The sequence below is a fragment of the Schistocerca piceifrons genome, chromosome 8 (assembly GCF_021461385.2).
Source record: "Schistocerca piceifrons isolate TAMUIC-IGC-003096 chromosome 8, iqSchPice1.1, whole genome shotgun sequence".
NCBI classification, from domain to species: domain Eukaryota; kingdom Metazoa; phylum Arthropoda; class Insecta; order Orthoptera; family Acrididae; genus Schistocerca; species Schistocerca piceifrons.
In genome coordinates, this window is record NC_060145.1 from 374,544,352 (window position 1) to 374,563,508 (window position 19,157).

At 40.5% G+C, this 19,157-nt stretch overlaps 1 protein-coding gene across 1 annotated transcript in view; it reads right to left on the minus strand.

The window, feature by feature from the left end:
* LOC124711716 overlaps nucleotides 1-19,157 on the minus strand; it is an 88,704-nt gene that overhangs the window by 31,889 nt on the left and 37,658 nt on the right. The gene's annotated exons all lie outside the window — the stretch shown is intronic.

Genomic DNA, 19,157 nt, shown 5'->3' on the forward strand with positions numbered 1-19,157 from the left:
TTCACCGACTTAGAAAGCAGAACAAAACGATTCGGCTAACTAAGCAAGTGATACATCTAATTCGTTATGAACCCAATAATTTATTTGTAACGAACCTCTACAATGTCTTCAACAACCATTGTAATAATCTATCTACATAAATGGTCAATCCACCATGTCAATGCGCTCGCATAGACGCATTGAGTGAGCTATGTACAAGTTCATTTACATACTTAATTAGCCAATGAGAGATGACAGAGCAACACGTTTAATTAAAGCCAGCACAATTAATTACCTACATAGCAGTATGTGTTGGAAACGTAGTCACACGTCGTAAACAATATCTCGATCATAAGATTTTTATATTTATTAATTACTGACTGTAATTAATTGATAAAAATTTATCATAGTTTTGTAAGTAATTTAAATTCAGTTAAGATTACATGAATTTGAATAGCAGCAACTTAAAGAGGAGATCCTACAAAACTGATGCACCATTTACGTAAAGGCTGATTAACTGCTGGAAACAGTCAGCAAAACCTGAATATTGAGGTCTTCATTTGAAATGTGTAATTATTATAATTAAGACTGTTGTCAAACTACATAACCAATGATTGATTTTAATACATAATTTAAATCAGCGTCACAGCACTTCTATTGACACCTATCCTTTTAAGATCGCATTTCACTACACAAAACTCGAACTGGTGATTTCTGCAATGCGCTGAATGACGTAAATTCTCGGAAATTACAGGTTCAGGGGAACCAATCTGATAAGAGGAGTGTAGCCTCCATTTATCTGGACCATTCAGACTGAGGTGCTAGTGGAGGCATGATCTATGCGTCTATGCGTCGTGTATTTAACTGGTCAGTATGGTGCAGCTGGTAGTATTTTGGGACGACAGCATCAACACTTGGAATAATATGGTCCCTCGTTGAACATGTGATTTTCACTTGTGTAGTTGCCCCACACTTAGAATAATTCCCCATAGGGCTACAGAGAGTTAAGATGGACTCTGAATATTTTTGCTTCGGTCCACACACTAATTTCATCAAGTGTCGTACGAAACTGTGTTTTTCAGAAATAATGCCACCCATGGCCTAGAATTATTTCGTGGTGAGATGGACTCTGACTCACACGGTTCAGACGAAACTCTGAATATTTTTCAGCTGTCAACACTTAGGATGGTTTCGTTCAGTTACGTATGGAATTTTGTTAAACGCAATTAGTGTTTTCCGCGCAACCTTGAACAATTTTGGAACAGTGAACTCATGCACTTAAATTAATTTTATGAATTTACTCATATTTAAAATTTATAGTATATTTCTATACACTACATGGGGGCTCGAGGGTTTTTTTTTTATATAGTTAGAATGGGTAGCTCTGAGAGATGAAGTAGTGAAGGCAGCAGAGGATCAAGTAGGTAATAGACGAGGGCTAGTAGAAATCCTTGGGTAACAGAAGAGATATTGAATTTAATTGATGAAAGGAGGAAACATAAAAACGCAGTAAATGAAGCAGGCAAAAAGGAATACAAACGTCTCAAAAATGAGATCGACAGGAAGTGCAAAATGGCTAAGCAGGGATGGCTAGAGAACAAATGTAAGGATGTAGAGGCTTATCTCACTAGGGGTAAGATAGATACTGCCTACAGAAAAATTAAAGAGACCTTTGGAGAAAAGAGAACCACTTGTATGAATATCAAGAGCTCAGATGGAAACCCAGTCCTAACCAAAGAAGGAAAAGCAGAAAGGTGGAAGGAGTATACAGAGGGTCTATACAAGGGCGATGTACTTCAGGAAAATATTATAGAAACGGAAGAGAATGTAGATGAAGATGAAATGGGAGATACGGTGCTGCGTGAAGAGTTTGACAGAGCACTGAAAGACCTGAGCCGAAACAAGGCCCCGAGAGTAGACAACATTCCATTAGAACTACTGACGGCCTTGGGAGAGCCAGTCCTGACAAAACTCTACCATCTGGTGATCAAGATGTATGAGACAGGTGAAATACCCTCAGACTTCAAGAAGAATATAATAATTCCAATCCCAAAGAAAGCAGGTGTTGACAGATGTGAAAATTACCGAACTATCAGTTTAATAAGTCACAGCTGCAAAATACTAACGAGAATTCTGTACAGACGAATGGAAAAACTGGTAGAAGCCGACCTCGGGGAAGATCAGTTTGGATTCTGTAGAAATATGGGAACACGTGAGGCAATACTGACCTTACGACTTATCTTAGAAAAAAGATTAAGGAAAGGCAAACCTACGTTTCTAGCATTTGTAGACTTAGAGAAAGCTTTTGACAATGTTGACTGGAATACTCTCTTTCAAATTCTAAAGGTGGCAGGGGTAAAATATAGGGAGCGAAAGGCTATTTACAATTGGTACAGAAACCAGATGGCAGTTATAAGAGTCGAGGGGCATGAAAGGGAAGCAGTGGTTGGGAAGGGAGTGAGAACAGGGTTGTAGCCTCTCCCCAATGTTATTCAACCTGTATATTGAGCAAGCAGTAAAGGAAACAAAAGAAAAATTCGGAGTAGGTATTAAAATCCATGGAGAAGAAATAAAAACTTTGAGCTTCGCCGATGACATTGTAATTCTGTCAGAGACAGCAAAGGACTTGGAAGAGCAGTTGAACGGAATGGACAGTGTCTTGAAAGGAGGATATAACATGAACATCAACAAAAGCAAAGCGAGGATAATGGAATGTAGTCGAATTAAGTCGGGTGATGCTGAGGGAATTAGATTAGGAAATGAGACACTTAAAGTAGTAAAGGAGTTTTGCTATTTGGGGAGCAAAATAACTGATGATTGTCGAAGTAGAGAAGATATTAAATGTAGACTGGCAGTGGCAAGGAAAGCGTTTCTGAAGAAGAGAAATTTGTTAACATCGGGTATAGATTTAAGTGTCAGGAAGTCGTTTCTGAAAGTATTTGTATGGAGTGTAGCCATGTATGGAAGTGAAACATGGACAATAAATAAATGTGGTACTACAGAAGAATGCTGAAGATTAGATGGGTATATCACATAACTAATGAGGAGGTACTGAATAGAATTGGAGAGAAGAGGAGTTTGTGGCCCAATTTGACGAGAAGAAGGGACCGGTTTGTAGGACATGTTCTGAGGCATCAAGGGATCACAAATTTAGCATTGGAGGGCAGCGTGGAGGGTAAAAATCGTAGAGGGAGACCAAGAGATGAGTACACTAAGCAGATTCATTAGGATGTAGGTTGTAGTAGGTACCCGGGAGATGAAGAACTTGCACAGGATAGGGTAGCATGGCCAGCTGCATCAAACCTGTCTCAGGACTGAAGACCACAACAACAACAACATATAGTTAGCAGCAGTGAGTACAATTTCATCAATCTGTCATTTAACATGCGCATTTAGTGAGAAATCTGTGCATGATATTGAACACTAAAGACATTGTTAAGGCTTTCGTGGCCACTTGTTGACAAACTGCCTATTGGCTTCTGTCTCGGTTTCTTCGGCCAACGTTCGACTGATGATTTTTCTGACGCTTCACCACGAGCGGCTGATATTGTGGTCGGCTCCACCACCACCATCGAAGGGTGAAGCTTTGAAAATCCCAGTGAAGCGTGCTGGCGAAACGTCAGAAAAATTATCAGACGAACGTCGACCAAAGAACCCAAGACGGAAGCCAATAGGTAGTTTGCTACTAAACACGTTGTTGGGCAACATTATTTGCATGCAGGACCTATGAGCCAACCTACCAGTTTTCTAATTTTTTGTAGTAGAAAAATTAGTTTGACTTTTAATAAGAAAGTGACAAGTACAGACTAAAATACTTAAAACCTTTATGAAAAACGTAGAGCCAAACACAATTTAGAAATTTTATGACCTTTAGTCTCATACTACAGACATTCTTATTATAGCTCCTGACTTGAACGTGCAATTCAGAACATCATGAACTCTTGCCAGAACTGCCCAATGCTACTAACTATTAAATAATTACTTAGTTGAAAAAATGTTATAGAAAGGGGACAAGCAAGTATTGGTAAAGGCTATTTCCTGTACTGCGGATTTGCGTTATCACATTAAAATACTCAGACCAATGTTATGTCAAAAGTTATTTACGATTGAAATTTTGTTGCTCTCAGGAACGTTTTGATATTGTTTCTAAAAGAAAGAGTTATTGCAGAGTGAGCATATCTCATCTCCCGATACCAGCTTGCGCGCTGCACAGTTGTTTATATGTGGTTTTATGTATCATATGCTTATTAGAACGTAAGTAAGGAATTTGTAAGGACTGGCGTCAAATTTCAGTTTCTATCATGTATTTTAACTGTGTAGTTTAAAGACACATTCTTTTTGAGTTTTTGATTTTGGGGTTTTATTCAGTTACACATGTTTTTTTCTCTCTTAATTAACAATTTTTACTACTGTTCGATTTCACTGACGTAGGCATCTGAAACACAGGGACACTTAAAAATACCGTATGTGGTATGGAAAATGTCGAAGCTAACATTATCTATTATGTGAAAATTGATAGTTAATGTCATTGTTTATCATTCCCAGAAAGGTACATGAATTACCTAACTTAAATTTTGAAGCTCCTGTTCTTAAGGAAGTATTATGTTGTTATGTCATTTTGAAAGCTAGAAAGGCTTAATCAGTGAAATTACTACCAATTTCTAAATTATCTGCATGAACTAGAAACTTCGAAGCTCACTTAAGTGGATTTGGAGTAAATTTTAAAAACCTTCAACATCGCAGCGCGTCAGCAATCGTTGGTTAATATATTAAAAATCTAAAACCCCGCCTCGATTGCGAAAAAAGCATCTAGTGTTAAGTGTTAACCCAGATTTCGGCATAGATAACTACACCTTCCTCAGAACAACAATAAAACCCACAAGTGCCTAAAAAGACCTTTGTCAATGATTAAAAGAACACCATAGCTATACATTTATAAACGAAAAAGAAAAGGAAAACACAAACAGTACATATGTACAAAGTTGAAACCACTATTTAACTTAATGTTGTACGCTCCACCTCATACCGGCCTATGTTCGATGGGCCTTGACCCGCCATAAACTAGCACTGGGTTATAGGCGAAGGTTGATTGAGAAGGATCAAAAACAGTAGATGGTGTCCAGAATGAGGTTTTCACTTTGCAGCGGAGTGTGCGCTGATATGAAACTTCCTGGAAGATTAAAACTGTGTGCCGGACCGAGACTCGAACTCGGGAACTTGCAAGTGCTCTACCACCTGAGCTACCAAAGCACGACTCACGTCCCGTCCTCACGGCTTTACTTCCGCCAGTTCCTCGTCTCCTACCTTCCAAACTAGTTCTGCAAGGTACGCAGGAGAGCTTCTGTAAAATTTGTGAAGGTAGGAGACGAGGTACTGGCGGAAGTAAAGCTGTGATGACTGGGCGTGAGTCGTGCTTGGGTAGCTCAGATGGTAGAGAACTTGCCTGTGAAAGGCAAAGGTCCCGAGTTCGAGTCTCGGCCTTGCACACAGTTTTAATCTGCCAGGAAGTTTCAGTAGATGATGTGTTTTTCAGATCTCTAGTGTTACACCATCCGCTAGAAATGCTGTCTGGGATTTGGAGTCAATTCTTTCCATTCAACCACATACCTGCCTTGGATCTTATGGAGAAGCACTTTAATGATTACAGCCATTAGTAAATCATATTTCTGGAACTCCCGTATCTCGAAACGGGTCACCTTTGTCGAACCTATCTGCTACAGTAAAATTCCAATTTCGTTTTAGGTAGTCCCTATGCCTCTTGCAACTTTGCGCAGTTTAAGTCGGAACTTAGCAGACGTCAGAGAGAGGTATATCCACCATCTTCTGCAACCCGTGTAGAAACAGAGTGACCTGAGTTAGTGTGACAGGACCATGTTTTGACCATTCGGTGGAAATGGGAACAATTTGTCATAGCTTCGCCAACAAAGTAGGATGTGTAAGGTCAGCACCAAACGAAGCCTGCTCCTGCAACAAAAGGTAGTACAGGAACTAGGAACTGAGAATTTTGCTACAGCATAGTGGGGCGTCCCTAAACTGCATACAGATACTGCAGTCCGAAACAGATTCGCATCCCTCAGGGCCCATTAACCTCTATTATCATTATTTTGTACCATCCAACAGAGAAAAATTATGAATTATGAAAGCTCCACTAACTTCATCTAATAGAGATTTTTACTGCATCTCTCGTCGCATATATCGAAAACAAATACCGTCTGCATGCCGACATCGAGCACATGTGACGATCCTATTAAATATACAGGTATTGATCCACTGCACAGACCAGTTTAAAGTTGCATCGCCTGTACTGTAGTAGGATGACCGTATCCAGCAGACTATACTGTAAGTCACAAGAGATGCTCCCTGTGTTATTGTTTGAAACATTGTTTTTCTTCTACTGTAACACACTTTGTACACTGCCATACATTTTGTTTTTTCCACCACGATTTCAAGGCCTGTGACACGTTCTAAACTGACATTAACACACTTTGATCCACTGCCTCTCACAGAAAACTAGACGTCGCATGGTGTAAATCATGTTGTTACTGCTGCTACCATAACACACCACACACACCCTATGATTTTAAATAGAAGAAAGTTACAACATAAGGAAGAGTTTGGCAGCATTGTGGAGCGTTTAGAAACTGTAGTCCGAAGGTGATTGACGACCTCTACATTTAAACTCATATGTTACAGTGATGGAATAGCTGATGACTTTGCAGTCTGTTTCGACTGATTCCTCATATTGCAGTCATGGACGCTATCGTTGTTTCGGTGCTAGCCATCGCCAGAAGGTGTTGCCCCTCTACCAAAACTCTTTCTCCATTTCAAACAAAAGATGTCAGTCAATCATTATGAGGTGACCAACAGCATACCAGTGGATGGATGGTATGGAAAAGAAATCGTCGCTGTACTGTAATAATAAGCATCACAGTTGATAGTGAAAACAAATTCAGCAGCTTTACAGTAATTCCAATACCGACAAATGATGCGACAGCATGTTTCCCAATGTCAGTATCACTGCTAAACCGTCCATTCTCTTCTTTGTGAGTGTCATTGCGAATGTAGATTGATGACTATGCAGTATGTCCATTTACTGTTAATTCCCAAACATATACAACAACAAAGTATACCAGACATCACTCTACATATTTCTAGCATCTCTAGCATAGTGTATAATTGACGATCTATCTCTATGCGGAGTTACAGAGCATTCTCGCAGTCTTAGGATAAAATCAGAGACTGAAAGACCCCCTCGCACTGTCTTTGATCAACTTACCCCGCAGTACCGTTACCGATTTAATCTGCAGCTGACCAGAAGTAGACTGCTACATTCCGCCTCTCGTGAATGAATGGACCTTGCTGAGTCCTTACCCATCCATGTACACAAGATTTCTCCAGATGCGCCCATATAGAGAAGGTTAGCACCCCTTATCTGTGTAAATTGATAGCGTTTTAATGGTAGGCGATTATGAACAAAGAGAAACGGGTAGTTTTCATGGATGATGGAGCTCCAGACGGACGGTGATCGAGGCATTTTAAGTAAATCAACTATGCTTTCAATTTTAAAATACTGTTCTAGTGTCTGGAATCAGCCAGGAGGGTATTGGTAATTGAGAACGAAAACACATGCATTCCTAAGGCTATACGGTTCTGCACGTAAAACAAGTTATAATGTTAGATCAGTTTCCAACCTATCAGTCATGTGGAATGCAGTGCTGTTAATATCTCACTCTAAGAAATATATTTCCAGCGCATGACATACATCCTTATTGCAGGTTTCTCTACGATAAACTATGGGAACAAACAGTAAAATGGAAAAACTACTTCCTTAAAACAGCATCTCCGTGTGATACATGCGCAGTGTAGCTTTCCAGAGATGTACAGCGTCTGCTGCTCACATGTGATCTCAGTTCAGAAATTATACTATGCCCAGTTCATTGCTATATAAAATGGTCGTTAGTAATGGAGAATACATCTTACAATGAAGCAGATAAACACATAGCAGCAGCGTCCAACATGTGAAATTACATGTCATACAGCCACTAACTCTGTAAACAGCATATCTGTCAGGAAGATGTATTCATGGGTATTGCAGTGTCTCACAGATACCTATTGCTAACCTAGAATCATCTTAGTTATGAAACTGAAGTCTCGATTTTAAACCCAAGATACGTCAGGGGAATGAAGTACATCGCATAAATCTTCATTCATTTATAGGAATGTGTCGAAACTGGAGGATCACGTTTCATCACACATGAGATGGAAGTCCTCTGATGACAGGTTTCCTGCTATCGATCGCGAGTAAACAGTGCTCTAAGTCACATACAGAAAACATGGTTGTACACGAGTCGAATGCAGCTACATCACACGACCATTGCATCCTGACAGAACAGCGGAAAAAATAACCTGCACCAACATCTCCCTCTCTAGAATGCATCATCAGTCTGTCATTAAATCCTACCTCTTTACAGCTCCATCTCAATCGATCACTATGTCGTCTCTCTCTCTCTCTGTTACCCTTTAATGCAGAAGCATGTATGTTCAGTGGCAGATAGTTGTCTGTTTTCTTGAAAAGCGTCAAATACAATAGTCAACTCGTGTGTATCACAGTTACCCCAATAGATATACAGTAGAATGCTGCCTCGACAGAAAAAAATTGACTGTTTCCCTAGTTCCCTTCACCTTCATGTCGACATTTTCTTGGATTCCTCTTGCAGTCGCATACTTGCTCCCATGCACAAGAATTGTTCTGCGCCAACCAGGAGACACGCAAGTTCTTCCTCAATTTCCCCACATTATAGTGTATTTCCCTCAATTTAAACATATTTGCCGTCATTTTTCGCAATTCTATAGATTTCCTTATGTCATTTCTACCCGTGATCTGACGTGATGTGAGTATAACATTGAGAACCTTTTAGATAGTGAGTCGCCACTATATCATTTTCGGGAAATGCGTCAGCCACACTGCTGAGGTAAATGCATGCATGGCTAGACACACCTCATATGTCTTGTTAGGATCGCTAGGAACAATGCACCCTGTGCTATTCTTGGAAGCATTGGAACAGATTTCTATAGCATGACCTGTGACATTGGTATCCACAGGTAGAGAGGCATAGCACCAGCAATCGTAAACACGAGTGCATGCCTCAGAGGCATCTCATGTATGGCACCAGCATGAGTGCGCCACCTAGCGTGCACGCCCTGGAATTCTGTAGGGGAGCAGTTCACTGATACGGAGTGGTTAACAATATTAAGTGCCATGAGTGTTTGAGCACTGCATTGCAGGTCTGTAGACTATTAACTGCGACCTCAAGCACGCCAGGGTGAGTATTTTGTATCAGTGTAATAAAAAATGTAATCCGTCCCTAAATAAATTGTATGCATTGTTTCGACAGTTTATAACAAGTGAGCGTTTCTGCACATCAGTGAACTGCATTATTTCGGTGATTTACGAGTAGTTTGCAGCTCTGTTGGCTGTTCAGTGGATTATTTCGACAGTTTAGAACTAGTGAGTTCGTTTGCAGAGAGTTATACATGCATTATTTTGACAATTTACGAGTTGTTTGCGTGTCTGCACAATAGTGTACTGCATCATTTCGCTGATTTACAAGTAGTTTACAGGTCTGTAGGCGGTATATTGTGACCCGAAGCATGTCAGGGTGAGTGTATTGTATCAGTGTAATAAACAAACTATATGAAATCCGTCCCTAAGTAAATTATTCCAAAAATAAATAATGTACACCTCTCCCTCTCTCCAGCAGCCTAGTGCAGGGTGAATCCTTTTCCCACCATTTTTCCCCCAGACCGCCATCATGTATTATGTCATGGGAGGGATGACAGTGCCCTCTAGTGACAGTACTGTGTACTACATCATTTGGACTCTGGACCTCATGGTGGACACACTGGATGCATCTACTCCTCAAACTTGTTTAAATAAAGTCTATTTAAATAAAGACTTATGTCCATCCTATCCAGCAGCCCAGCATAGGCTGAGTCCTTTTCCCACCAATTCCTAGGAAGAGGTGGCGGTCAGATGACTTATGTTAGTGGAGGTAGCCGAAGTGACCTATTTTCCTGCAATTTTCTTAGGTTAGTGGAGGTAGCCATGGTGTGTTGCATTGTACTGTAGGAATTTGAACTTCCTGTAATTTTCTGGTTAAGGGGGTTGAAATGGTTCAAATGGCTCTGAGCACTATGGGACTTAACAGCTGTGGTCATCAGTCCCCTAGAACTTAGAACTACTTAAACCTAACTAACCTAAGGACATCACACACATCCATGTCCGAGGCAGGATTCGAACCTGCAACCGTAGCAGTCGTGCGGTTCCAGACTGCACGCCTAGAACCGCGAGACCACCGCGGCCGGCAGGTTAAGGGGGGGGGGACATTGTGAGGGTGTTAGGTTGGTGGAGGGAGCCCAATTGACCTATCTTACCGCCAAAATTTGAACTTCTTGCTATGGCGTCATTGCGACGTTGCCATATCTATCACCGCCATCTTGGATCCGCATCTTGAATATATTTGGCAACAACAGAGAGTGGGGTGACATGCAGGTTGCTCCTCTACTGTCGGTTGTACCCTAGGTGCCTAGAAATCCGTGGCTTGGTCAGATGAGTTCCAATTTCTTTTGGTGAGTGCTATTGGTAGGGTCCGTCCGTAGCTCAGATCCCACCAAGCCATAGACCCACGCTTTCAACAAGGCACTGTGGTAGCTTGTTGTGGCTCCATAATGGTGTGTGCTGTATTTACATGGAATGCCCAGCTGAAATAATCATTGTCTGGAAATGGTTACATTCGGCTACTTGGTGACCATTTGCATTCATTCATGGACTTCCTGTTCCCAAACATTGATGGAAATTTCGTGGATGACCATGTGCCATGTCAACGGTTTGAAGATCATTCTCGACAGTTCGAGAAATGACGTGGACACCCAGATCGCCTGACATGAGTCCCATCAAACATTTATCAGATATAATCGACAGATCAGTTTGTGTACAAAATCCTGCACCGTCAACTTTTCGCAATTATGCATGGCTATAGATGCAGCGAGGCTCAATACTTCTGCAGTGGACTTCCGACGACTTGTTGAGTCCATACCACGTCTAGGTGCTGCACTATACTGGGCAAAAGGAGGTCCAACACTGTGTTAGGAGGTATCCCATGATCTTCCTTGCTTCATTGTATGTGTGTCAGGTATTACTGACACTGAATTCCTGCCTGCCAGTTGCTCGTCGCTGGTCGCCTAGGGATCGCCTGAAGCACAGGTGTATGTTGACAGTGCCACCACGCTTTATCTGCGTGAAGCTTTGGACAGAGATATTAGTGAGCATATGGAGAACTACGAAGGATAGACAACAAGGGACACATAGAGACAGGTGTGTGCAGCAGGGTCAGAGCTGCAAGTTCTCGTGGCAGCAATGGGACACCCTGATGGAGACGGGCCCGAGCCAGCAGCGAACGGAACTTGTTACCAATACCTAAACATGTGCTCCTGTTCTGAGCAGGAGGATGGTGACTTTCATCTTGGCTCCAGGGGAGTCTGTACCGGCGTTACACAAGTGCGTACAACCTGTGGCATGTGGCCTTTAGCGGCAGTGACAAGAAGTGCATTGTGCATCATGCATAACGTATGTTATGCAGTAGTTTGCATTGAGTTTGTCACTCACCTTCAATTTGTGCTAGCAATTGGAAGGTTAGGTATTTTCGGGTTTACTATTGTCCTAAGTGTGGCTGAAATACGTTTCATTCATTGGAGATTTATGTGAATTGTACCTTGGTAGTGTGCTCTTATATTACTGTTAATTTCTGTTTAAATGGGTGATCTTGTATGTAACCAGTTAGCCTAGTGTCTAATTTTGTTGGCCCTTTCTTTCTTGTCTATATTCCAGCATAGTGAGCTTTATTTTCCTGCTGTTGAATTTGTCATATTGCATTTAGTTGATGAATCTTAGGTGTTTTGTTTTGTGCCTCATTTGTATTTTAATTATGAATTATACTCTGAACTTTTTCACAGCTCTATTGTATTATTGTCCCTTCTAACTTGTATAACTAATTAGTTGTAGGCTTGTTGATCTACTGTGTGCTTTCCTGTTCTTGTAAAGTTAAATTTATTTTTAAGTCCTGGAATTTTGAAGTTGTGGGATTTATGTTTGTTATTAAGTTCATGTGTGTACTGAATTCATTTGAGTGCAAGTAACATTTTCTTACGTTTTTTCCTATGCTCATATTCTGTGATTTCCAGGATTGTGTTACTGCCAAAAGATTTAAAACTAGACAAGTATTTACAACCCCATAACCCACAGCCACTTACGCCTTCCACAATCTCCTATGCCACACGTGCTAATTCTTCAGTGATTACTTTGAACTGAAGACGCTGCTCTCCAATGATGACATGGCGATCACGCATGGTGGTCAACATAAACAGTTGAAGTTATTGTTTATTTTAGACGAATCATGTGTGAATAAAACCTTAACCCATCGTAAGAGATTTCAAAGGGAAAGAAATGTTATTAGTTAGATCCTTCAGAATGTATCATTTCTCAAGTATCTAGATGTCATATCAATACTAAAGAGAAGGAAACTTAAGTCTTTAACATAATAAGATCTAATACATTTATGGTGCAGTCCTTCAGTATCTGAAAAACACAAGCAGACCAGAATTAAATTTTGTAAGGTACTCTAAGTTCCCACACTACTGGATCCACTCCTATTACTTATATACGTTAATGACCTTCCACGTAATATTCAACAAGCAAAATTGGTTCTTTTTGCAGACAGAATTAGTGTTATAATAAACTGCATTAGAGTGGAAGCAATAGAACAGTTATTAATTGATTTTACCAAAGGATTACCGAATTAGTGTATGGTTCTTGGAAAACAGGCTCCCTCAAATTTTAGAAAAGCACAATACATTCAGTTCTGTGTAACAAATAGGGTCTTACCAACAACTGATTTAGCACAGAACTGGAGTCAGTAAGTAGGATAGAATGATCCAAATTTTTGAGTGTATTTATTTATGAAATCTTGAACTGCAAAAAGCATGTTACTGAGCTGGTAAAAAAACTAATCTTGGAAACAAACGTATCAATGTTTTGGAGTAACTCATCACATAGAAAGAAAGTATTAATTGAACAAAACCGTGCAGTAAGAATAATACGTCCACTCACTGACATCATGCAGGTACTTCAAGGAGCTAGGCAATTTAACTGTGACATCACAATACATATTTTCGCTAGTAAAATTCGTCTTAATAATCCATCACAATTTGAGAAGAGCAATGACGTACATACCTACAACACTAGGGGTAAAAATGACCTTTATTACCCATTGTTAAAACTATCAGCGGCTCAGAGAGGAGTTCAATATACAGCAACATAAATTTTTCATCATTTGCCCAATAACATGAAAAGTCTGACAGGTAACAAAAGAAAATTTAAATCATTTCCTCTGGACAACTACTCCTATTCCATTGACGAATTTCTACTTAAAAACTGGAAGCCAGTAAAAAAAAGAATGTTTTTAAATGTAGCTGCATACGTAGGAATAAAATGATAATTTGTTCAATTATGTTAGCACTAATCATGAACAGACATCTTGTAAACTGGCTCGTTCCACATCATTTCGATAAAAGAAACCTTCAAATGGTCTATGGAATACATGAATAATTAACTAACTAGCTATAAGTGACAGTCAAATGAAAACGAGATGTATGGAAAAATGTAAGTAAATTGTTAATTATTTCAAAGGTAATCACCATAACAGTTAACACATTTACCCCACTGCGAGAGAAGAAAATGTGGAAAAATGTTTGTGGTTGCCTACGTAAACATGAATGTTCCAAAGCACGCATCTCTTCATCTGAAGCAAATGGATGGTCACGAATGTTTTTCTTCTAGACTTCAAAGATATGGGATGGCCCACATATGGCCATGCTCGGTTCAGGCACGCTGCAGAACTTCGTTGCGAAGCCACTACACATCCTCAATACAGTTTCGATATTTTCTCACGCGATTCCATATTTTCAAAGCCTCGATTTGCTTTGAGCAAAGAAGTGAAACCCTGGAGTCTTGTAGGTAATCCGATCCTTAGCTGATCAGTATGGGTACCAGATGAGTAAGCTGACGTCGTAGAGGACTGGTTGACAGGTAATGTTAATGAAATATACTCGGTTGTCTGTTAGTGGTCTGCTGACACGCAATGCATCCCCCAGTGAAGAATTAGTGGTGTGTGTGAAGGCCTCAGTCTTTTAAAATGACTTCTGTACATTAAACATTATCAAAACTTCACAATAGTCTCTACTATGCTTTGAACTATGAAGCTGAAGCACGTGTAGCAAAATTTTAAAATGTCAGATTCTCTGTCTGGAACAGGGCGTATATTGCGTTCTGCAGAGCAGTTTTCTGCGCTAATGGTGATATCTACCACCAGGATCATGATACGAGTGGTCACTTTACTAACAGATTCCAGTAAGATGCTTCAACTAGCAAACATAGCTGAAGCGACAAGAAACTGGTATAAGCATGCGTATTCAAATACATAGATATGTAAACAGCCAGAATACAGCGCTACGGTCGGCAACGCCTATATAAGCCAAGTGTCTGGCACAGTTGTTAGATAGGTTAATGCTGCAAAAATGGAAGGCTATCACGATTTAAGTGAGTTTGAACATGGTGTTATAGCCGGCGCTCGAGCGATGGGACACAGCATCTCCGAGATAGCGCTGAAGTGGGCATTTCCCCGTATACGGGTATAGAGGCAACGTCATAAATCCATGGGCCCTGCATCTCACAAGGGAACCTCCCCATCGCACCCCCCTCAGATTTAGTTATAAGTTGGCACAGTGGAAAGGCCTTGAAAAACTGAACACAGATCAATCGAGAAAACAGGAAGAAGTTGTGTGGAACTATGAAAAAAATAAGCAAAATATACAAACTGAGTAGTCCATGCGGAAGATAGGCGACATCCAGGAAAGTATGATCTCAGGAGCACCGTTGTCCCGTGGTTAGCGTGAGCAACTGCGGTGTGACAGGTCCTTGGTTCAAGTCTTCCCTCGACTGAGAAGTTTAATTTTTTGTTGTCAGACAATTATCAAAGTTCAGGCACTCACACATAATCAACTTCGCTCTCCAAAATTCTAGGACGTGTTCAGATTTGCTTGGAGATATGCAGGATTTGACGGTCTACACACGGAAAAATTTGAAAACGTTAAAAACATATGTTTTGACAGAGCACACGGAAAACTGTGCGACTGTGAAAGTGTTGCATTCATTTGTTGCAGTTTATGTGACAAACTCATGTTTTCATCACTTTTTTGGGAGTGATTAACACATCCACAAGAAAACCTAAATCGGACAAGGTACAAGAATCATTTTACCCATTCGCCAAGTGTACAATTTAGGTGGGTCGACAACATATTCCTTTCATGTGACGCACATGCCGTCACCAGTGTCGTATAGAATATATCAGACGTGTTTTACTGTGGAGGAATCGGTTGACCTATGACCTTGCGATCAAATGTTTTCGGTTCCCATTGGAGAGGCACGACCTTTCGTCTACTAATCGCACGGTTTTGCGGTGCGGTTGCAAAACACAGACACTGAACTTATAACAGTGAACAGGGACGTCAATGAACGAACGGACAGATCATAACTTTGCGAAAATAAAGGAAGTAATCTTTTCACGCGAGGGAAGACTTGAACCAACGACCTCTCATTCCGCAGCTACTCGCGCTAACCACGGGACCACGGCACTCCTAAGCTCACGCTATCCTTGATGTTGCCTATCTTGCGCATGGACTACCCAGTTTGTATATTTTGCTTATTTTTTCATAGTTCCATACAACTTCTTCCTGTTTTCTCGATTGATCTGTGTTCAGTTTTTCAAGACCTATCCACTGTGCCAACTTATAACAAAATCTGAGGGGGGTGCGATGGGGAGGTTCCCTTGTCAGCAGGGGACTGTTAAATCTGGTGGAAGCTTTGTAATTTGGGGGGGGGGGGAGGGAGGGGGGGATGTGGAGTTGGAGAAATATGGGACCCCTGATACTTATAGATACGACTCTGGCAGGTAACACGTGCGTAAGCATCTTGTCTGATAACCTGCATCCATTCATGTCCATTGTGCATTCCGACAGACTTGGACGATTCAAGCAGGACAATGCGACACCCCACACGTGCAGAATTGCTACAGAGTGGCTTCAGGAACACTCTTCTGAGTTTAAACACTTCCGCTGGCCTCCAAACTACCCAGACACGTACATTATTGAGCACATCTTGGATGCCTTGCAATGTTCTGTTCAGAAGAGATGTCCACCCCCACGTACCCTTACGGATTTATGAACAGCCCTACAGGATTCATGGTAATTCCCTCTAGCACTGCTTCAGATATTATTCGAGTCCGTACCACGTCACGTTGCGGCACTTCTGCGTGCTCGAGTTGGCCATACACGATATTAAGCAGGTGCACCAGTTTCTTTGGCCCTTCAGTGTGTAAATACTGTCAGGTGAGGGATTCTCCAACTCCGAAACCCATCATGCAATGTTCTCAAATAAAGACTGGAAAAACAGTTTTAATTGACTTCATGACTTCTTTTCTCAACATCGTGACATTGCTCTCAACCTAGTAGAATTTTTTCCAGTCTTGTATCTATAATGGTGAGATATTTGGACAGTAGTGGAATGCATCATGCATAGCTGAAATGCACCACATTTTGGTTTTACACACCTCACTTCTTTACACACATTTCGCTGTGTGATCACTACTTACATCGAACTACCGAGATTTTACCATTAAATTCCATCATAGTTCATAAATAGTGTTCATTTCACACAATGTTCAATTTCTAGTAATGATCGTCATAGATGCCACGCTGCCTTTTACTTGGTTCATAAGCGTCTGCTGCGTAATACGTCACGCGGAGTTAAGACTGTGGTGAAAAAGCCTTATTTCACTTCATCAAAATAAAGAACCCGAAATGTCGTGAAAATATGATGTCATAAATACTGCACTGTTAAATGTCCGTAGTCTCTTGGTTAACAAGATCATGGGAGCCACTGCACACAGAGCCGCAGGAACTGGCGTATCACCTTGCGACTTGCCGAGTGTAGCCCTAGCTGTACACCTCCTGGCTCCTGATCGCGGTACCTTGCGTCTCTCTCATTGGCTGACGGCCAGCAGAGGCTGTAGCTGTTCTCATATAATTAAGAGAATTCACTTAACTAATTATACCTTTATAAGAAATTTATATTAATTACCAAAATATATTTTCGAAAACGCCGAATGAACTTTTGATAATGATATCTTTATTCACTCTTTGGGCTGACCTCAATATATAGCTTCTTTGATGTGATCATAGGCCGTTTCCACATTTTTAAATTCACTTAGAGCATTTGACTCACTTCACCACTGCCCAACGTTACTTCACATGGTGAGATATGCTTAATTACTCATAAACTCCAGATGCGTTTTTCAAGTACACTTTCTATTCACTGCATTGACATTATAATGATATGCGAACTGTAACTTATCTCTAACTGCCGAAAATTTTGTGTTTTAATGAAACTTCTATACCTCTAAAACTACGGACAATACTCATTTGACGTGTATATGATCAATTTATATAACTGCATTGCACAAATGATCTTCAATATTGGGCCATTGGGACGAATTAAAGTTGAGTCACATCTCACGTGCGATTTAGCTTCTCTCTATATGGAGGCGCACTGCACCATGCAATACGACGCACTGCATAGCCTGTGGACGGTTCACGTGAGTCCTTCTCCACACAGCATCTCCATAAGCTCGAAACTGCCTTTAGTATTGAATTACATATCGCCTCACCACGTTTCGACCACATAAACCTACCTATACGTATCAATTTGCAGCGTTTAGAATCATTTACTTTCAGTGGTATTTCATACTTATCAAGAAAGGAATGTATACGAATGTTCAATACTGCCAAGTACCAGTCCATTTCATCAACAGTTTTCGTACTAATTCTCAAGTATAGCACAAATTTCTGGATATTAACGCGGGATGTAGACACAAAATCAGAAACAAACTTAATAAATCCATATTTTCGAGGCAGAATTAAAAATGAAGACGTAGGAAATACAACTGTACTAAAGGACACATATTCCAGCCCAAAACACAGAGATAGAAACACGAAGGAAATATCAATATACGATGACAGCGTTAGGACACCCACAGAAGTGAAATGGAGAAGATATAGAGAAGAATCCAGGGAGATTAGTCACGAGCTGACAGAGCGATGCTGAGAATAGCGAAAGGAGTGGGCAATGCCTTCATTCACCAGTGACCGAGAAAAGTTGTCTCACACTGCACTCGCATTCGAGAGAACTTAGGTTCAAATCTCCTAGAGGTAGAAATCATCATATGCCCAGAAACCTGTTCTGCCTTTCGCAAGATAGGAGAATCAGGCATTTTAAAATTTCGCTACAGGTGCTTCATCTTCGAAGTTCACAGCATGTTAGGGACTATACGAAATTTTGATAATGTTTAAGGGGCTCCGGAACGCCCTATACTTGCAATGTTAAAATAACGCTTATAAATTACTTCTTTCCTCACAAAGTATTTGAGGTAGGAAGTTGAACTTTTTACAGATTATTTATTGGAATATGGGCTACAACTTAACACAGGGATTTTACAAAATTTTAGTTCAGTTATTAAAGATGATTTTTTTCAATTGTAATGAAAATTCACAACATTTTTTTGCAATTTTTTATTTATATATTCAAAAATATACAGTTTTTTGGAAAAAGGCTGTGTTAAATTATGCAGAAGGTACTGTGTAACATTTACTGAAAGTTTGAAACAAATATGTTTGGAAGATCCTTAGAAAACATGTAATTAGTATGAGAAAATAAAAGTTTTGGGAATCGAGCGACAAAGATTGGATTAACTTTTTAGTGCATTCCAGGTCCATAGTATGGATTATCTTCATCCTCTGCAAACTCCTCCTCCAGCTTCCTCTTGTTCCTCCTCCTGTTTACTCTTGCTTGTATTTCTAGACTCTTTACAGCCCTGTCTGCAGCCCGAAGGCGTTCCTTGTCTAAAGCAAGCATCGCTCGTACCATGTTAGTTACTGCAGTTACTGCAACACTGTTCCAAAAGGTGGTCATGTATGAACACTTACCACATTTCAGTTGTATTTCACTAGCA